The sequence below is a fragment of the Capra hircus genome, chromosome 4 (genome assembly GCF_001704415.2).
Source record: "Capra hircus breed San Clemente chromosome 4, ASM170441v1, whole genome shotgun sequence".
NCBI classification, from domain to species: Eukaryota; Metazoa; Chordata; class Mammalia; order Artiodactyla; family Bovidae; genus Capra; species Capra hircus.
In genome coordinates, this window is record NC_030811.1 from 19,661,356 (window position 1) to 19,678,782 (window position 17,427).

Consider the following 17,427-nt stretch of genomic DNA (forward strand, 5'->3'; position numbering starts at 1 on the left):
AGTGTGTGGGTTTTTCCACCTGGCTGCTCTTTTTCATAATAATACAGATAATGATAATAATAAAGGAAAGATAATCATGATACTTTATTAGCCAATGCATTCCCCCAATGAGTATTATTTTTTTCTGATCTTCATTTTACACTTGCAGTTAGTGTCCCATATTTAGCATATTCTTTGTAGTTAGCAATATTCCATATCCAAAAAAAGGAAGTTATTTATTAAATGTATATTGATACAATTATACCATTTTTTGAATTTTTTTTCAAATCAGTGCCAAGTCCATCATCTTATTGTTCTTTCAGGCAAATCTTTGATACAGTCCGGCTAGAATTTTGATTTGTTTGGCAGAACAGGAAACTGAAGCCTGGAAAGACTGAGTCATTTATACAGGGTCACATATTAGGTCAGTGATAGAGATAAGACTATGAACCTTAGTTTGTTCAACCATTCACTCTGTCCTCACTTTTCTATTAAGCAACTCTGGATTAAGCACTGTGCTAAACTCTGGGTATTCCTTGATGATTAAGACAATGTCCTTGCCTCTGAGAGGCATATGCTTTGGTGGCACGATGGGTTGGTAAAGAAGCAATTATTAAACTGGAGTGCACTTTCTGTTGCCCAACCCTATTGTGTTTAAATAAACACATGTTCACCATTTTCAGATAATACCACTGAAGTCTGGGGACAATTGAGCAATCTTTCATAAGGGACATAGGAAAGAAAGCTGAGTTTATCAAATGAGCTATGACACGTTTCTGGAGACACAACATCTGAAGGAAAAAGTAGCTCATGTTGACAAAATCAACCAGTTGTGTGGATCAGAAAGCATTATTGAGAAATTATTTATTGAAATTTTGAGATTCAGAAATCTCCACTCAGGTCCCACTACTTAAAAATAAATATGGATGGCACCGTGGTGTTCCCTGAAACTCATGTAGAAAATCAACAGCTAAGCACCTTCATAGTACAAATAGCATCTAAACAATTGGATTATTCTTAGAAAGCAAGTTATCTTCAAGTATTTTTTTTAAAACAAACAGTGACTTAGGAGGAGTTTGGCCTCAATAAATAAGACCCAAAATTCAGAGGCCATAAGGAAAATATATGTAATTTTTGCATGGAAGAGTAAAAATAAAAATTGGGAAACAATGTTTGTAAAAGCACATGATTACAAAGTTACCTCATCTCCTTAATATAAAAAGCTATGAAATGAAATAAGGAAAGATGAAAAGACTAACAATCTAAAACAATGACATACAGTTAGATCAATGATAAATTAAATGCTAATATTTAATCATATGAAAAGATATTCAACCTCACAATTTAAAAATGCAAGCATGTTGTCATTAGGAGCTGGTTTAGTCACCCCTGGACCAACCATTCTGACGCTAAGGCATCATTCTAAGGCTCCTTCAGAATCAAAGACACCCAAATCAGTCACCCAAAGACAAATTAATATAGACTAAGTAAAAATGCAAACACAAACATTGGAAACCATTTCTTCATCTGCCTTTCTTATAATTATTGGATGTTACTGGTTGGACTATTGGGGTAATTTCCTTGGAGGGAAACATATAATATCTCTGCAAATGTAAATACATGTATTAAAATTAAAAATGGAGAAACACTTGTCACATGAATACTACATATAGGAGTTTATATTTCAGCTATAGTTATAAAAATGTGCAAGAGGTCTACTCAAGGATGTCTTTTCAGAAATATTATAGCAAAAAAAAAAAGACAACTAGAAACACTAAAAGAATTCATTGACAGAGGTCTCATCATACATTTCTTAAGGAAGACATAAGGAATTTGAATTTAATCTCTACGTCATGGAGAAAGTTTGAAAAGTTTAACAAGGAAAATAGTTTTGATGGGATGGAACTTACTGCATTTTATTCCAAAATTCTCCATATTTTGCTTTACTCGTTTCTAGCGAATCCTATTACCACCAAGTTAAAATTCTGAGCCGTCTCCTGGCCTCCCGCCTCTCCCACACCTCTTGCAGCCATGACCTGTCGACTCTACCTCTCAAGTATCTTTTGCAATTGTACCTTGTTCCCATTTTCAGTCCCATTTCCTTATATTAGGTCCTACTTACTTGTATGCTTAAAATAATTAGGTCTTTGATAAAATTTATAATCTTTCCCCCTTGCATCTTTCCAGAAGTATCTCAGAACTCCCCTAAATATCCCACGTGTGTGTGTGCATGTCTGACTCTTTGTGATGTTATGGACTATAGCTTGCCAGGCTCCTCTGTCCATGGGATTCTCCAGGCAAGAATACTGGAGTGGGTTGCCATGCCTTCCTCCAGGGGATCTTCCCAATCCAGGGATCAAACCCACATCTCTTATGTCTCCTGTGTTGGCAGGCAGGTTATTTTTACCACTAGCACCACCTTTGAAGCCCTAAATATCTCACATTAAAGGCAATTGCATGAGAAATTATCTAAACATAACATTGTATGTAACATCTTCATGCCATTTTCCATCCTGGTCTCCTATCTTGAAAGCATCTCCCCCACATCCCCTTATTTTATGGCCTCACATTTCTCACTTGTCTGCCTCCTATTCAGCCTTCAGGCATCATCAACTCTATGAAACCCTTTTGATAGCTCTTGGACTATTAATAGTTGTGTTTTTCCCCATCTCTGCTTCCATATCATGCTTCATATCATTTTATTCTGTTCTGTTACTCTTATTCGCCTATTTGTCTAGAGCTATTTGAATGTCAAGTGGAAAGCTGAGTTGATTATACTCCTTAGACTTTACCCAACATCCTCCTCAGTCTCTGCAAGGTCTTCATTTTAATTTTATCAATGTTTTCCTTCTTTTCATTTCTATTTCTCACATCCCATTCCTCCTTTCCTCCTTTAGAACTTGTTCAAAATTGTTCAAGTTTCTTGCACTATTTCTTTTGCTAGATACGCAACACTAGAAAATATAGATTTCCTCCCTTATTATCTTAATGTACTAAATGATACTGTGTTCTAGATGTTGTTTTGTTTCTTTTTATTTTTCACTCAGTATCATGCTTTAATGTTGCTCCAGATATTTCAAATGTATTGCTCCTAATTCCATAGTAAGTAAATCATAGCATCTTTTCTTCTACATTTCTCTAGTGACGGGCATGCAGGTTGCAACCTCAAGCTGCTTGAAATAGTGCTGAAGCTAAAATTTCCCTATTGTGTCACGGACTTGAGTTACAAATTTTGCTGTCATATAAGCCTAAGTTAGGGACCAAGGCACTGGGCAAAGGAATGGGTATAAGCTTTCTTCTGACAACAGTCATATTATTCTCTTGGATAGCTGCAGAGGATCCTACGCCGACCAGGTAAGTTCCATTTCTTCATAAGCTTTAAGCAATTGCTATTATGCAGCATCCTAATATTTGCCAATCCCAGAAAGCCAACATGTAGTTTGTTTGTTTGTTTGTTTTTCTCTTAATTTCTATTTCTCTGCTTACTAGAAAGGCTAAGTACTTTGTTTCATATAGTTAGGAGTCTTTCAGGTTTCACTTTTTATAGATCCCTGTATATACTTTTGACCCTTATGGCACCGATTGATACACCATCTATGTAATTTTCTTTCATTACTAAGAAAACAGTGAATTCTGACTTCTGAGTCTTGTAGCTCTACCGTCCAACTCACTGCCTCAAACATAGCTGGTGCTCAAAATGTTTGTTGTATTAATATAGGATCAACAATTGTTATTGTTAATTCAACCCCTGTTTACCTAATCAGTGGAATTGTTTCAATAGCACTGCTTTTGGTCATTATTCATACAGTTGTTTATTCATGTAATTTACTTGAACAAAATAATTTCACTTATCCAATCATTATTCTAATGAGTCCTTATTAGATAATATAACAGTAAGATCAGAATTCTGACTTGTTTATAAACTTGCTTTTGTCTATTCATTAGATAAATTCATGGACAGTTTTGGAAATGAGTTATATGTACATTTCAAAATGTTCATTTTTTAATACTCTGATAGAAAAGTAACAAATATTTATTGTCCCAATATCTTTTTTGACACTTTATTCTTCACATTCATTCTAATAAAACATAGAGCAATATTTGTTTTATTTAAAATATTTTTGGTGGCTTCCTCTGGTGACTTCCTCTGGAGAATTTTATATATATATATATATATATACTTGAAAATAAACTAGCTTGATCTCTTATTTTATGGAAATAAGAAACTATAAGAATGAATAAGGGATTTCTTTCTTGCCATAACTTGTGCTAGTAACTATTATCATTCTAAAACTTTATAATAACATGAAGCTGCAAGATTCTCACTCTACCTTTTCCATATTGTTTATTTGGTAATTTATTCTTTCCCCTCTTCCTTTCCCTTCGTATTGTTTACCATGAGCATGCTTTACATTTTCAACTAAAAAAATATAACCTTGATAAAAACAAAAATGCTAGGGTTCTAAACATATGTTATCTCACTTAGTATTAACATATAAACATGTAAAATTACAGGATAGGTCTTATCCTCCCCTTTATCTTTAGAAGTAAATTCAGGCTATAAGAAGAGATTAGCAGATTGTCTCATTTTCAAGGCCAGTGAGTAAATGTCTGCAACTCAATTCAGTGTCTTTACCTTTGGGTTGGATACTGTTTCTGTCCCATCTTGAGAACTATCCTTTATCCAGTAGAGGATGCTAAGACAGATTCCATTTGTGTGTCCTGGAATGCTTACCCAGGTAGAACATAGTAAATTTAACAGTGTTAACATACTTAGTTGCTATCATATCCTCTAAACTTTTAGAGTTATTTGCTTGTTTATGATCTACTCCAGTATTCTTGCTTGGAAAATTCCATGGACAGAGGAGCCTAGTGGGCTGTAGTCCATGGGGTTGCAAAAAGTTGGACATGACTGAGTGACTGTTGCTGCTGCTGCTAAGTCGCTTCAGTCGTGTCAGACTCTGTGCGCGACCCCATAGACGGCAGCCCACCAGGCTCCCCCGTCCCTGGGATTCTCCAGGCAGGAACACTGGAGTGGGCTGCCATTTCCTTCTCCAATGCATGAAAGTGAAAAGTGAAAGTGAAGTTGCTCAGTCGTGTCCGACTCTTAGCGACCCCATGGACCGCAGCCTACCAGGCTCCTCCTTCCATGGGATTTTCCAGGCAAGAGTACGGGAGTGGGGTGTCATTGCCTTCTCTGGACTGAGTGACTGACCATGCGCTAATACTGTATGTAAAAATGGAAAACATTTCACTCAGAAGCAAGCACAAGTATTTGAAGAACGGCATTCCTTTTTCCCCACATAATTAATACACAAGCTAGCAAGTACTGTTTCTTTTCCATTAAAGAAAATGGATTTCTTTATTTGTAAAGCTCTAGGCATTTCTGTTATTTACATTTCTGTAAAAGTTTTTACCTCTGATGGGGCTTCATAAGATTTTATTAAAGCAACAGATTTTATATCATTGATGAAGTAACATTATCACAACTAAACAATGAAGAAGACCTTTAAAGGGCTCAGTATCTTACTATGGCAAACATATAGTAATCCATTTGTATTTTACTATGTTAGTTTATGACCAAGTTCTGAAAGTACTACAAAACTTAGGAGAAGAAAATTTCTGTCCTTAGCTGCTTCACCACTTGAGTCCTCATATGTAGTAGTGAGGAAAGTAGCATGGTTTAACATTATCTTGGCAAAGTTGTGGGTGCTAATCTCTGCTCTTCTTAGCTATGTGTTTTTTGGTTTTTTTTCCTCAAACAAGAATAATAGCAACCCTGTTTTTCTTCTTGACTTGTGGTAAGGGTCAAGTGAGACAATGTCTCTGAACTCTGATCTGTAAATGTTAAACATTAAATAAACACTATTAATATTTACAATTGTTAAATGAGTTTAAATTAAACATGTTTCTTAATAGTTAACAGAAAATTGTATGTGTGTGTGTGTGTGGAATAGATTAAGAGAGAGGAGATGTGGGTTATAGTGGTACTGGTAATACTAAATTATCATTATCAATGATATTATTAGTCATATTAAATTCAGCATGATTACTCTTCACAGCAACTCCTGAGATAATTATCATTTTTATTATACATCTTTTCATAAATATTGAACTAAAGATCAAATAATTAAGAATTAAACCAACATTCAAACCCAGAGAACCTGGCTGTAGACTCAGCTACAAATATTCCTTGTTTGTCTGGGAACAGTTTTATTGGCCAGTGTGAAAGCAAAAGTGGAAGTAGCTCAGTTGTGTCCGACAGTCCATGGAATCCTCCAGGCCAGAATACTGGAGTGGGTAGCTGTTCCCTTCTGCAGGGGATCTTTCCAACCCAGGGATCAAATCCAGGTCTCCAGCATTGCAGGCGGATTCTTTACCAGCTGAGCCAAAAAGGAAGCCCAAGAATACTGGAGTGGGTAGCCTATCCCTTCTCCAGCAGATCTTGCTGACCCAGGAATTGAACTGGGGTCTCTTGCATTGCAGGCAGATTCTTTACCAACTGAGCTATGAGGGACCAGTGTGAGCCCCCAAATTTATCACTTTGACCTGCCATAACTGATCCAAGTTTAAGTTGGGTCGTTGCCTTAGACAACAGAGGATTATCATGTCCAGACCAATACTGTGACTTTGGACAGATGTTCACAATATGATAAAGAGTTATTAAGCGAGATTCTGCACATGAAACTACATGACATTTAAGGTTTAGAACACTTTCTTAAATGCATCATCATAAAAACCTATCACCAGGTAAACTGACATATAACTACTCACAAAAGTTTTCATGCCAATTATGTAGAAGTTCTAACATTGACAATCTTTTGGAACTCTTACAGATAAAATGCTAATTTAAATGATTTTTAAAAAATTTCTAATGTATATTTGGATATGTAGTGGAAATGTTATGAAATAAATGGGGGTTTTCCCACACTGTGCTTGTCAGGCAAGATGCCTGATATGTAATGATTACTTCCATGGATGCACCCACAATGTAATAAGCTAATAAGAAACTTGTTAATATATGAGTAACCTAGATGCTAAAATTTTCTGCACATTATTTTATTTAATTCTCACAGTACTCTGAAAACAATAGTCACGTTTTCCAGCTTTACATATGACAATGATCAGAGCTGGTAAGTACTAGGGCCAAGGTTCAAATTTTGGTATCTCCTACGGTCACATTCTTTCTACTATGTCATACCAGGAAAGTGAGGCTGATTTATTTAAAAAGCCTCCTAGAAGAATTTTAAAAGTTGGAAAAAATGGAACCTGTGATTGACAACAAGTAGAACCCAGGTAAAGAAAATATGTAGTTGCATAAAAAATTTCAGAACAAGAATTCACATAAACTTGAATTTACAATTGTTTATACTTGTTTAGGGCTTCCCTGGTGGCTCAGAGGTTAAAGACTCTGCCTGCAATGTGAGACCTGGGTTAGATCCCTGGGTCAGGAAGATCCCCTGGAGAAGGAAATGGCAACCCACTCTACTATTCTTTCCTGGAGAATCCCGTGGATGGAGGAGCCTGGTGGGCTATAGTCCACGGGGTAGCAAAGAGTCAGACATGACTGAGTGACTTCACTCACATACTTATTTAACTTTTACTTTTAAAATGTAATCTTAACATATATACTTTTCATAGATTTCTAATTTCTTCTGCTGTTTAAACACATTACCAAAAATGGCAAAGCCTTCTGGGTTTTCATTGTCCCTTTCTTTCAGACATTGATCTCTAAGAAGCAGCCTAATCACTGAGCAAACACTAGGGATAAATACATCAGCTTCAGTAGTTAGTGTGGCCTGAAATTCCCTCAAGTGAGTGTGTAATAAGGCCCATTTTAGCTTTTTAAATAGCAAGTGTGCATACGTGCTTGCTAAGTTGCTTCAGTTGTGTCTGACTCTTTGCGATCCCATGGACTGTAGCCTACCAGGCTCCTCTGTCCATGGGATTCTTCAGGCAAGAATACTGGAGCCGGTGGCCTTGCCCTCCTCCAGGGGACCTTCCTGACCCAGAAATCAAACCCCCATCTCCTGCAGCTCCTACAGTGCAGGTAGATTCTTTACTGCTGAGCCACCAGGGAACCCCTTTAAATTGTATACATGAGGGCTGAACACCACAATCTGTCTGGAGATAATTAAAAGTTGACTTTGACAATATTGGGCTTACCTGGTGGCTCAGCTAGTAAAGAATATGCCTGCAATGTGGGAGACCTGGGTTCAGTCTCTGAGTTGAGAAGATCCCCTGGAGAAGGGAATGGCTACCCACTCCAGTATTCTGGCCTAGAGAATTCCAAGGACTGTATAGTTCATGGGATCGCAAAAAGCTGGACACGATTTGAGCGACTTTCATTTCACTTGACAATATTATGCTGTCAATACAAAATAACCACTATTATTAAAAAACACGAAAAAATATAAGGATGATAAAATAAAATATCAGACTGTCATTAGAAACAAGACTATACTAGGAACAAGGAACTAGCAGATAGTCTAGGAGTTGTTTTTGTTTAGTAAGTCATTTCTGACTCTTATGACCCCATGGACTGTAGCCTGCCAGGCTCCCCTGCCCATGGGATTTTCCAGGCTAGAATATAGGAATAAGTTGCAATTTTCTTCTCCAGGGTATCTTCCTGACCCAGGGATCAAACCTGTGTCTCCTGCATTGGCAAGTGGATTCTTTACTCTGAGCCACCAGGGATTCTAGGAGACTATTTAAACCATTTAAACTGATTATCTCCTCACTGCCTTAAGAATGAAATGCTAATATAATACCACGTTATCACCAATTAGATTTAGAAAAGGATTTAGAAAAGACAGAGGAACCAGAGATCAAATTGCCAACATCCGTTGGATCACTGGAAAAGCAAAAGAGTTCCAGAAAAAACATCTACTTCTGCTTTATTGACTATGCTAAAGCTTTTGACTCTGTGGATCACAACAAACTGGAAAATTCTTCAAGAGATGGGAATACAAGACCACCTGACCTGCCTCCTGAGAAACCCGTATGCAGGTCAAGAAGCAACAGTTAGAACTGGGCATGGAACAACAGGCTGGTTCCAAATCAGGAAAGGAGTACCTTAAGGCTGTATATTGTCACCCAGCTTATTCAACTTCTATGCAAAGTATATCATGTGAAACACCGGGCTGGATGAAGCACAAGCTGGAATCAAGATTGCCAGGAGAAATATCAATAACTTCACATATACAGATGACAGCACCCTTATGGCAGAAAGCGAAGAAGAACTAAAGAGCCTCTTGATGAAAGTGAAAGAGGAGAGTGAAAAAGCTGGCTTAAAACTCAACATTCAGAAAACGAAGATCAAAGCATCCAGTTCTATCACTTCATGGTAAATAGATTGGGACGCAATGGAAACAGTGAGAAACTATTTTGGGGGGCTCCAAAACCACTGCAGGTGGTGACTTCAGCTATGAAATCAAAAGACGCTCGCTCCTTGTAAGAAAAGCTATTACCAACCTACACAGCACATTAAAAAGCAGAGATATTACTTTGCCAACAAACGTCCATCTAGTCAAAGCTATGGTTTTTCCAGTAGTCATGTATGGATGTGAGAGTTGGACTATAAAGAAACAGTTTGAACTGTGGTGTTGGAGAAGACTCTTGAGAGTCCCTTGGACTGCAAGGAAATCCAACCAGGCCATCCTAAAGGAAATCAGTCCTGAATATTCATTGGAAGGACTGATGCTGAAGCTGAACTCCAAACATTTGACCCTCTGATGCGAAGAACTAACTCATTGGAAAAGACCCCGATGCTGGGAAGGATTGAAGGCAGGAGGAGAAGGGGCTGACAGAGGATAAGATGGTTGGATGGCATCACTCAATGGATGTGAGTTTGAGCAAGCTCCCAGAGTTGATGATGGACAGGGAAGCCTGTAGTGCTGCAGTCCATGGGGTTGCAGAGTTGGACACAGCAATTTCCCTGACATGAAGAATGACCACTGAAGTATGTAGTGTATACTCTGTTTTAGATCTTCCACACTTTCCATTAGTCCCACTAATGTTTAAAACCTTTGGGACAGCAATTTAATAGGCCTGAAATTATTCGTACATCAATGAACAATCACTCTGGCTAAAGATGGTGTTAGACAGAAAAATAATGAAGAGAATTGGGGAAAGACTCTTTAAGGAAGTCTTGGGAAACAAAGTCCCTTTTCTCTAAAGAAAGGTTTCAACATACAGGGTTTTGATACTGATGCAGTAGATGATAAAATTTGCGGATACTGTGATGATGCTCACAAATCTTGAAAGTCTTTCAATTTTACTTACAGGAAAAGAAGAGTTTTTTCCAGAGACAGTGCAGCTCTACTAGCTGATAATATTGACATTCCACACTCTGGTACTTTTGGCATCAGGGAGAAGTGGAGTAAATTTCCACTTCTTTCCCTTTAATCGGATTTTCTTTCAAGTGACACATTAGCAGTCAATACACATATTGAGAGCTTTTTAGGAGCTCCTGAATCTCGCTACATGAGCAGCTATAGTGGGAGTCGTGGCCTTAGGGAGTGCTGGCAACCCTGCTAGGAAACCAGAGCTTTCTCTGTTTCTTTCTTGATTCTAAAACATCTTGCAGAATTTCTGTTATGAACAGATCTTCATCTGCCTTCAAGGGCTGTAGAGGATCGCAGTGAAGGAGTAATGAGTGACGAAACACACAAACCAAAAAAAAAAAAAAAAAAAAGAGAACACATTCTTGTCCACAAAGAGTTTATAATCTAGAGGACACACAAAATGCTGATGAAATATCCAGTTACGTAAAACAACCCTGGATTAAAACAATGACAAGTGTCAGGTCTAAGAATCCATGTAGAAAATTACAGAAGGCTTCCTGGAAACCTTTCCTAATATTTCTATTTCCTTTTTACTTCTCTTTTATTCCTTTCCTTCACCATTTGCTTTGTGTGACTTTTTTTTTTTTTTTTTTTTTTTTTTTTTTACTGTGTTCTCAAGATTGTACATAATATTTCTCAGGAAAGTACAATGTACTTTGGTGGACATTTACCCCAGTGCATCAGGCCTGACCACCTGCAGGTTCAGAAACACAAAATAAAACTTAGCCATTGACTCACCTACACTGAGCTTTTAATTATATCTGAAAAGACGTGTTGAAAGTATTCTGAAAGCAATGTGTAGAGTTTTTCTCATTTAGAAAATTGCAGCATGGTATTGCAGACTTTACCGGATATGCATTACGTAAAACATTTTTAAAAATAAAGTCTCACTTAAAACATTGCATTTATCAAGCCTTAAGGTTTGTATACTTCAATGAATGCAAGTTGAACTTTCATTTGAAAAAGGGAAAAAATGTAAAAGCAAATGGTAAATAAGCATGAAAGTAGCTGAAACAGCAATTTGATCCCCACATTAGTACAAATACAAAAGAATTCATGAATTTTTTCAGTGTGAAAATCTTAAAGAATTTCTAAGTCCTTATTGTAAACATGTTTGCAGTTTTGGCTGCCTGTCAAAAATAATACTATTCTTAGTGATGCTGGAACAAACTTCCATTCCCTGTTTGCCAAGCTATCTCCTGTCTTCTTCAAAACACATTCTAAACAGCACTTACTCTAGAAGAATGTAATGACTAAGAGGGAAAGAGAGTTAACAATTATTTAACTGGTACTCTTGTCCTTATTTATATGTCTGTGCCTCCTTTTAGTTATCTTTTTTTTTTTTTTTTTAACACAACACACCTCCTGCCAAAAGGAAAAAGCAGTCTGGATAAATATAAACAAAGCACAATTTGGAACAGATCATCTTTTTGACTTTTTAAAATGAAATTCCATCTGAATAAGTACTCCAGCCCCCTTCCTTTTCTGTACCAGGAATCTGACTGAACTCCAACATTAATGATCAAAATCATTCAGTAAATACGGCGGACAAAATAGTGTTCTAAACCAAACTTTAGTGGAAGTGGAGAAAGCCCTCTCTCTAAAGGTTGTTATATCTTCACAAGGACAAGAAGTAAAAAGAAAAATGGAAGCAATTCTTGAAGAGCTACTGAAAGTTGTATATGATTAGGCAGCTGTATTTGAATTGATGCCTGTGTCTTTCTTACCATCTTGAGAAGCTGGAAATTTGTAGAGTCGGCTTTCTGTATTTTGTTTTGTCTTTTCCTAGCCGGCAGGCTGCTGGTTTAATAACTCTAAATTAGTTAATTCATTGCTTGAATTAAACACGTGAATCAGATTTTCAGAGGGATTGAGGCTTGTTATGACTCTGATAGAAAATTCTAGATTGAAAGCTGTTGTTCTAGAGAAGCTGAGCAATTTCAAACAATACATCCCTTCAGAGATTCTTTTCAATGGTGCACGTGCCTTCTGTTGAAAGCTGAGCACAAGCACAAGGCAACATGGAACTTTGGACAGAACTCAAGAACAGCTCTGAAGAGAGGAATGACAATTAGTTCAGGCTCAGAGAGAAGTTAAAAAGTAAGTTAATAGTTTCCTCTGAAGAATAAGCTGGAATTGTTAAGAATAAATGGGATTAGAAAGGATTAGGAAGTACAGGAAGAAGTGAAATTTCTTCTGACTATAAATAAAATGCAAATTTAGATAAGACACTTATAAAAGGTAAGTGGAGAAAAGGACACTTAGTTGTATTTAGGAATCTAGTGTTTATTTTAAGCATATCTCTGCTTAAGGTTGCACTGCTTACGGAAAGAAAAAAAAGTTAATGCATGCGTTTCTCTTTTCATAAAAATGCACATATGAAAAGTAAAGGTAAGTCGATTATATTTTACAGACAAAATTTTCTTGGCTATAACCTCTGAAAACAAATGCACCCACAGTGTAAGCTTAACTGACATCATCATTCCTCTGGTACTAAAACCTAGAACAGATACAGAGTCCAAGAGAACAAAGGACTCCAAAATGTTGACTCTTGGGTTTTCTAACTTTTCAATGACAGAAATGACACAGGCCTCATATACTGATGATTCATACCAGATTCAATAAAGCTATAAAAATAAAGTAGTAACGAAGTGTAGAGAGTAATGGGCAGCAACTATTTTTATTGTTTCCAATCGAAATATAAAATGATTGTTTCCTCAGAGTCTGATTGCAGCCTATTTCTAGAACGGATCAAAATGACCACAGTATTATCCCACTAAAATGTGAAAAATGAGAGCATGAAGCAGATTAAAGTCTTTACTAAATGATCTAATGCCAATTGAGATGAGGAAACATAAAAAGCTACATCAACTCGGCAAGGATTTTTTGTATCCAAAACACTAATTTAGAGTTAAAATAAAGCAAATTGGCCAGAGAGAATGAAGAACTTTATGTGGTAAATCAGGACAGTCAATTCTCCTACCTGATTAAAATGAAGCCACTTTCTTCTGGATAACAGCAGGCTAAATCAGACATAATTTACCATACGTGACACAAGTGTCACACAGGCCATCACATGCTGTCTTAAGTCTCTGGTCCCCCAACCCCACCCCCTTTCTTCTCTCAACACCACCAATTCAAGCCCAACTATATATTTAAATTCCCTAACTCCCAATTCTTCAAGATAGGCTCCAACACTATGTGAACTGAGAACTTTCAAATGTTCAAGGTGGATTTAGAAAAGGCAGAGGAACCAGAAATCAAATTGCCAACATCTGCTGGATCATAGAAAAAGCAAGATAATTTCAAAAAAACATCTACCTCCACTTCATTGATTACGCTAAAGCCTTTGACTGTGTGGATCACAACAAACTATGGAAAATTCTTAGAGATGGGAATACCAGACCACCTTACTGCCTCCTGAGAAACCTGAATGCACGTCAAGAAAACAGTTAGAACTGGACATGGAACAACCAACTGGTTTCAAACTGGGAAAGGAGTATGCCAAGACTGTATATTGTCACCCTGCTTATTTAGCTTCTATGCAGAGTACATCATGTAAAATGCCAGGCTGGATGAAGCATAAGCTAGAAAAAGATTCCCGGGAAGAATATCAATAACCTCAGATATGCAGATGACACCACCCTTATGGCAGAAAGCAAAGAGGAACTAAAGAGCCTGTTGATGAAAGTGAATGAGGAGAGTGAAAAGTTGGCTTAAAATTCAACATTCAAAAAATGAAGATCACAGCATCTGGTTCCAAACCTTCATGGCAAATAGATGGGTTAACAATGGAAAAAGTGAGAGACTTTATTTTCTTGGGCTCAAAATCACTGCAGATGGTGACCTCAGCCTTGAAATTAAGATACTTGCTCCTTGGAAGAAAAGCTATGACGAACCTAGACAGCATATTAAAAAGCACAGACATTACTTTGCTGACAAATGTCCATATAGTCAAAGCTATGGTTTTTGCAGTAGTCATGCATGGCTATGCGAGTTGGAACATATAGAAAGCTAAATGCCAAAGAATTGATGCTTTTAAACTGTGGTGTTGGAGAAGACTCTTGAGAGTCCCTTGGATAGAAAAGAGATCAAATTAGTCAATCCTAAAGGAAATCAATCCTGAATATTCATTGGAAGGACTGATGCTGAAGCTGAAGCTCCAATACTTTGGCCAAGAATGTTGCCAAGAACTGACTCATTGAAAAAGACCCTGATGCTGGGAAAGACTGAAGGCAGGAGAAGGGCATGACGGAGGATGAGATGGTTGGATGGCATCATTGACTCAATGGACATGAGTTTGATCAAGCTCCAGGAGTTGGTGATGGGAAGCGTGGCGTGCTGCAGTCCATGAGGTCACAAAGAGTCAGACTGAGTGACTGAACCGAAGTCCTCAACTTCAGACTCTCCAAAGACTGAAAAATCAGAAGTCTTATTTAGAGGGAGCTAGAATTATAGGGCATAACCATTCCTTTCCCCCAAGAAGCAATTTCCATGTTGACCAAACCCAGTATGAAGGCTATGACAAAAATAACACCTATTTTCTCAAACTATACCATCTTGGCTAATCATTACCTTCAACACAATTTATATGCCTTTATCCCTACTATGTTAGTGGAAAATGTTGTTAACTTTGAGCAGTATATGTTATAGCGGTATTTACATACAATAGCTGGACCTAAATAATGCACGAGAAGAGAAGATTGTCAAATAAACTGTAAATGGATTGAGACTCATGCATAAATCTGCTAGGCAGGATGCTCTGTCCTTCAAGCACAATTGTACCATCAGCAAAGCAGTTTTAGTTTGCGCTGTCTGCTGAGATAGGATTACACATAGTTGGACCTCTGTGTTAGAAGAGGGTTCTGTAGGTAATTAACTCATTTCTGAAACATTGTAAAATCAGTGGAAATAGGAAGCTATGAGAAATTGCCCTGGATTCCTTCATTTAACCAATTATGTGCCAGTTGTCAGTGCATTAGCCGAAGAGGAACGGATATTGATCCCCTGAAGAACAAGTGAAAGAATGTCTCTGCTCTGAAAATGCCAGCAGTCTAAGGAAAATTTCTCATAAAGCATCACTTCCTCTTGAGGGAGAGAGCAGCAAAGACCCACCGGGCCTAGATATCCCTCTAGGAGATGGGCTGGCAGAGCACATCTGCCACTGGGTTGCCACTGGAGAGGGCTGGCCTCCTTGCTCCCTCAGGGTGGGTCTAGCTTTTCTCTCTGTAGCTTTTATAGTCAGATATCCACGATGGGCTTCTGGATGCAGGAGATAAACTCGAGACTGAAAACTATCTCTGCTAGTTTCTAGCTGTCTGAACTTAAATGTGTAGAGCAACATGGTCATATGCTTTATGAATATGTATAAAATGAATCTGTGACTTACATTTACCACATTCTCTAAATGCTGTTTAAAAAAAAAACTATTTTTAAAACTTAACTCAGCAGTTCTGCTAATTGAATGAGAATACTTTCTAACAACAAAACAAAAATAGAGTATTCATTCTGCCAAATGCTAGTTTTCTTGAGTTTTTCTTTTGTTGTTTACCCATGCTATTTCTCATGAATTCTTATGTGCTACACGTGTATTCACCCTGTCCCTCATCCACCTTTTCTTCAGTAAGTCTCCCAAGTAAGAGATAGCACAGGTTGTCTGAGGGATGATCAAGAGGGGCCAATTTCTCAATCTATAGTGTCATTCTATTCCTCTCCCATGACTGGCCAGAAATAAAGTGAAGTTGCTCAGTCATGTCCAACTCTTTGCGACCCCTTGGACTGTAGCCTACCAACCTCCTCTGTCCATAGAATTTTCCAGGCAAGAGTATTGGAGTGGGTTGCCATTTCCTTCTCCAGGGGATCTTCCCAATCCAGGAATTGAACCCGGGTCTCCTGCATTGCAGGCAGACGCTTTACCATCTGAGCCACCAGGGACTGGCTGGAAATAAGAATCTTTATTTATGTTATGGTTACTATATACAAAATATTTATTTAGAAATATTAGTCCACAGACTCATCATCTTAAAATCCAGAGGTCATGAATAGGTTAGGGCTGACCTCCAATAGCAAGATGAGGGGTTAGGACCCATTGGATTGACAGTCTTTGGGGAATGAGGCAGCTCACCCCAACCTGCCAAGAAGGACCCTCCAGCGTGCCATGGTGTACTTCCCATCCTTTCTCTGGGTATGACGTCTATGCGTCTCTCAATCCGTCTCCACTCTGGTTCATGCTTGGCTATCAGAATGGAAACATTTTGTCCAAGTGTTCCAAGGAAAGACTCATTTGTAGGCAGCCTCTCAGTGTCTGCTCTTCATAATAAAACATCCTCAGTTCTGTGTCTGCATTTAGGAATGTAACTTGTGAGCAGCCTGCCTCTGGCTCTTCCCTTGTTTGGTTCTTTCAAAGCCCACTATAAAGCTGAAAGGTGATGCTTGACTCAATTTGCTACATGTTGTGTTTTCTTTTTCTTTTTAGTATTGTTACTAAAATAACAGATGACAGTGCACAAAGCAGAAAGTCACACTGGCATGGCCCTGTCTAAGGGAAAAGGGAGGGAAGATAAAGTATCTCAACTACAGAAATCCTCAAAAGAGGCATGTTGGGGGACAGGGACTGTGAAGTGGAATGGGGTGAACTTTCAATATTTTTGGCACAATGCCTAGCACACCCTCAGATTTCCAAACTGTGTTTTAAAATAAAGATTGGGAGCCGCTTGAATAAAGTTTAATTTCTGTTTAAATATAATTCCAAGTTTGATAACCAAGTTTTTAAGAGCTGACTATAGCTAGCTTCTTTTTTCTTACTATAAACTACATTCTTACTCAACTGAAAACAAACCTTTAAATGGCTACTTTAAAAGACTCAGTGGATTTACAGAACCCAAATAAAATTCTCACATGTTGAGGTTAAATAAGAAAAATAAGAATCGTGTTCAAGAAAATGGTAATCAAGTGGAAGTTGAATATAAAAGCCAGAATACGAGAAATCATTAAACGTAGTATTGTACATGGTCAGGGTTTGGATAGATAAGAGCAACAGAATAGACAGATGCCTATTTTGTATCTCAACGGTAAAGCAAAGGGAAAAAAAAAAAAGATGATT

General features: G+C 37.7%; 1 protein-coding gene across 1 annotated transcript in view; it reads right to left on the reverse strand.

The window, feature by feature from the left end:
• Positions 1-17,427, reverse strand: part of CHRM2 (cholinergic receptor muscarinic 2) — a 165,504-nt gene that overhangs the window by 5,861 nt on the left and 142,216 nt on the right. The gene's annotated exons all lie outside the window — the stretch shown is intronic.